Consider the following 4,965-nt stretch of genomic DNA (forward strand, 5'->3'; position numbering starts at 1 on the left):
CCTGGATGTGTCTGCCAATATTCTTTCTGTAGTCTGGCTTTGTTTCTCTGTTGCCCTAACAGAGGGTTAGTTAGGTTTAATGATTAATTTAAGGGGTTTTGATTTATTGTTTTATTACTAAATGAACTGTATTATATGTACTTGTATAAAAGGTAGAATATATATAGTTGTTCTAATGTGAATTAAGTTGTGCTAATAATTATCATTTACCTTACAATAAAAGTTATTATATGATATATATTACACAAAATATATATATCTAATTAATTTACTTATTTACCCACTCAAATAAAGAGTCTTTAGGATCCACCTTTAAGAGAAAAACACTTCTTCTTTCATCTGCTTTTCGTGTTTCTTTTGTATTCTTATCAGAGCATCGGAAAAGCGTATTACATAACATAGTGTGGGAGTGAGAAAATTGGAGAGGGACGAACCAAGACGAAGGACCAAGCTGGAGCAGATTGTGCTGGGCTGCTGCCCTAAAGCTTTATTTATTTCTGTTTACATTGCATTAAACATCTTGCAATCAAAAAAATACAAAAAAGCAACACAATCGCCAGAATCAAACTCAGCTTAATTAATTCAAAGTGCAAGCACGAAAAGTCAAGACAGAGCTTGGTTATATAGGGGATAAGTAATAGAGATAAGTAATAGGTAAATCGTGAAATTTGCACAAATTACCTTGAAACGCCCCCAAAGGGGGAAGCGAGTGTTGGTCCTCGATGGGATTAGACAGATTGCGTATACGCCACGAACCCTAATTCGAGTTTGAAGTGGTTCGTGCGCCGATTTAGTCTCTGCTTAGGTTAATTGCTTTGCTTAATTAGTTGGTCATTGTGTGTGCTGCTGCTGCCGCCAGTCTATGTATAGAGCATAATTATAAATTAATGCGATTGACAGCCAGAACAATGAATCTAATAGTAAAAACCCGGGCTGAGCCTTCTTATGGGTGGCTCTTGTAAAATTGAAACGAATTTTCCGGACAGTTTTCGTAGTTTGTAATTGAACGCGTTCGACACGCAATGAAGGTTTTGCAAAAAACGCACATAAATCAAAAATATTTTGCTTTTCCCCTGGCTCTGTCTCTGTCTCTGTCTCATTCCCTCCCTTTCTCTTTCTCTTTCGTTTTGTCAATCGCGAAAAACTCTGGGGGCATCCTTTAGGCGCAAATTGTGTGCGTGTTTCAATACCCTGTAACTGCTGGAAGGAAGGGTATAATAAAGATTTCTATTCTTTTGATCAGGATGAACATTTGTGTTGATTTAGCTATCATTCATTTGTTGTAAAAGTTTAGCTTATCGATTTGTAATGTTTGCAATAATTAAAATAACAACTACAACTAAGAGATCTGTTTATTTAAAAGTTAAATTGAGGATCTTTAATATATAAAAGTTTAGAATAAGTATCTAATAAACTTGTCTGGGCTATATATGTATGTATACACAACTACCTTAAGCTATATATATATATATAAAACTTTCATCCGTTATATATTAATAAGGTATCTAACAGTTGAATCCCTAACCTTTGACTTAGTAGTATCCTTTTTTCTGCATGTGTTGACATCTGCAATTGGCTGCGGGCTGACATTTAACGCTGCACGCAATCGATGGAACTCACTCATTCTTTCTGTTTTTCACCATTTTACACCAAACCCGCCCCTGGTGGAAAGCCCCGCTTTTCTGCGGAAAATTTTGTCGTATTTTTCGGCATTTGTTTGTATTTGTTTTTGTCCCAGAGCGATGATTGAGTGAGTGAGTGCTTTAGTCGATCGTAAATGTAGCAAGTGGCGAATGCAAATATGTTGCAATTTATAACTGGATTTTACTCTCTGCGGCAAGTCATGGCTGTTGGCAGTTAAATGTTGAAATGACAATTTGTGTGGAAATACGCATATATATATTTTTCACTTTTATTTAACATTCCCACAGTTCCTCCGTTGGTAAATACGGGCAAAAGGGCGCGGGAAAATGAATACTGATTATGTGTGCTAAATTGAAATTAATTGACAGGTGGTCAATGTTAACATGGGGTTATTATTTAAAATGGAACACGTTCATAAATATGTACATATAAATTAGAATTAGTTTATGTAGAAGCAAATATGAATCTAAATATTATAGAAACATAAATAAAATGCTTTTAAATGAGTTATAAGTTATACCTTAGCACAAAACCCACATTTAATTAGCTTCATTTAACCGGATGGCCAATAAAGTATACTAATTTAATCATGTCTATCCCTTAAGCTGCTTCCGTTGATTCCAGATTCTCGGAATCTCAATCACCCGAGCAATTGCAAATGGAAGCATAAGCTCCTCTCAAATTACCATCAACTTCCCAGACATTCGACATTGATCCATTTCCCTTGTTGCTTCATTTCCTTCTCAGCTCCGTTCTGCTCTGATGCTGCTACTTGGTTTGCTGGAATTTTCCTGCTGCATTTCTTTCCGTTTTCCCCATTCCTTTGAAAGAGCCATTTTGTGGCTCTTTTTTTTTTGGCCCCGAAGAGCCATTTGGTTTGCAGCAGGGAAAGAATATTCAGACATTTTTTCTTCTCTCACTCTCTATCTGAGGAATTGATTTTACAATTGTAATTGCTACGGAATCGACATGACCCAAAAATATCTTCCATTTTGTAATATTCCAGTTATTAGTTCTTATGGCTTATAATTGCCTTAATACATTCTGAATATGTGTAATATCAAAGAAGAGAAAGTCCTTAAAGTTAAGCTTTGAATATACGTTGAAAGTCTGCTTAGCTTAGTTGGGTTTTGGCATATTAAAAGGCCCAACAAAGAGGTAATTGTTAACATTGAAGCCTTTAATATCCTGGTATTTCTGGACTATGATGCTTGAATGCTTAGATTTTGTTATGGTTTCGTTAAATTCAATATTGCTTTTGTTGATTTTTTGTACAATTCCACAATCTCCAATAGTATGCTGTCACTCTTAAGACCCCTAGTTTCCTCCGTTGTTCAGCTTGATGGAACGCTGGATTAGAGGAAATAATGCTGCACAGATTTCGTTGCGATAGAAAGTCAAATGAAATGTGGCTTCGTTAACTTTGGATACATGGAGCAAATTTCCTTTTTGCACCCACATCCAGCCAGGACATGACTCAAAACAAACTGCAGCTCATTATCACGCCCACCCATTGACGCCTTTTGCTGAAATGGGTGGAAGCCACGCCTCCTAGTACCCTGCCGTCTTTCCCCAATCCCCTTCAATTTGGGCAGCAGGCAACCATGGGTTGCATGCTACATTTTGGCAAATTGCTGGCACTTAATATGCCATGAGAGCCAAATAAAATTGGCAGTGGGAACGAAGCAGCAGCAGCAGCAGCAACAGTTGAAGGATTAATTCAATAAGAATAAATTCGGAAAGAGAGGAATTCGGTATGCTGGGTGAGAGTGGGGAAGAAGTGTGTGTGTGTGAGTGTGTTTGTGAGAAGTGCTCTTCTCTCACGTATTTATCCAGCAAATTGTGTGAAGCTTAAAGCGCTGACACCGCGTCGTATACGTAATATCCGCGTAAAGTGTAATTTGCCAGTCCCTGTGTGAATTTCCCGTCGCCCTAGTTGGTCTCTCATCATCAACACAAGTGCACAAGTGCGTATGTGTGAGTTTGTCGGTGTTCAACAGGATGCTGGATGCTCCTAAATATTTATGCCAGCGTCGAAGGACCTCCTCCAGCAGCTGATAATGCCGAGATGCTCATGTGGCTGCCACAAAATTTCCTGCTCAAATATTCACAGACGCACACAGTCGCTGCCACCAACTTTTCCATTGCATCTTGAAGGGCTTCTGCATAATTATTCAATTTTTTCCGCGGTTGCCAACTTTGCGATAATTTACAAGTTCGCAGCAATCGATGAAAAAGTTTCCAGCCCGCTCGACCCCCCACAGCTCGTTGTAAATTCCGCATAATTCTTTTTGTTACTTTTCGCTCCTGTTAAGTGCAAGCACTTCCTGAATAATGAATACATTCAATCCTTGTCCTGAGCTCCAAAAGGCATAATTTAAAGCGATAAAGGGCCAGCGGGAGCGAGGAAACTGTTGAATGGCCGTCATGGCGTATGATTAATAGAACGATAAAGCAATTTAATCACGCCAACTCCGCCCCCTCCTCGTTTCACTGGACACTGCTAATTTGTGCACTTTTCCCTCGGGGCCACTCGGGGCGTATGAGTAATCTAGCTTTCGTGTAGCAAATAACATAAAAACTGATGGATTTTCGGGGTATACGCCATTAAACCAAACACAACAAAAATATTGTATAAACGATTTTTAATAATATCCATTCAAAATAATGATGATGGCCCTGGCTAGACTCTATTTCAAGGGTATTTGAGTTGTTAGGGAAACGTTGTCTGGCACATATGGTATAACAAGGAAAGTTGGAAAGAAAAAAAGTTATGGAAATGTTGGAGAAAAGTAAAAAAACTTTTTTTGCATCGGCCGGGAATCGAACCCGGGCCGCCCGCGTGGCAGGCGAGCATTCTACCACTGAACCACCGATGCTTGGTGACAAAATCGTTCTAAAAACTATTATTGTATATAGAATCTACACAAAATCTATAAATATAAATTTTTGGAAGTCACACAACGGGCTGATAGTTCGAATAATCAAATAAATTAAACTCTTATCTGTTGCTAGCCAAGAAAAATATATTATGATCAACAATTTCCTTAATGTTATTCAATGGAATTATGGTGAACTTTAAACTTTATTTTAATCACAATTTTTAAGAAATATAAGTAATCATAAAACATTATTTATTAATTAACTGAATTAATAAAAAGTATGTAAGTAAGTAATACAGTTCTACATTAGTTTATTACGCAAGATAGGATGCTTATTAAATGATTTCTAAAAATATTATTATGCTTAAACCCTTTTTATAAATCCAAATAAAATATACAATTATAATCTATCGATGTTCCTGGCTTAATTAATTAATTT

At 37.1% G+C, this 4,965-nt stretch overlaps 1 non-coding gene across 1 annotated transcript; it reads right to left on the minus strand.

The window, feature by feature from the left end:
• Positions 1-4,452: 4,452 nt before the first annotated feature.
• On the minus strand, positions 4,453-4,523 carry TRNAG-GCC (transfer RNA glycine (anticodon GCC)). The gene has a single exon. It is a non-coding gene; the product is annotated as a tRNA-Gly (tRNA).
• Positions 4,524-4,965: the final 442 nt, after the last annotated feature.

The sequence above is a fragment of the Drosophila serrata genome, unplaced genomic scaffold, assembly GCF_035046125.1.
Source record: "Drosophila serrata isolate PLE 108 unplaced genomic scaffold, ASM3504612v1 contig_184, whole genome shotgun sequence".
In the NCBI taxonomy this organism is placed as follows: domain Eukaryota; kingdom Metazoa; phylum Arthropoda; class Insecta; order Diptera; family Drosophilidae; genus Drosophila; species Drosophila serrata.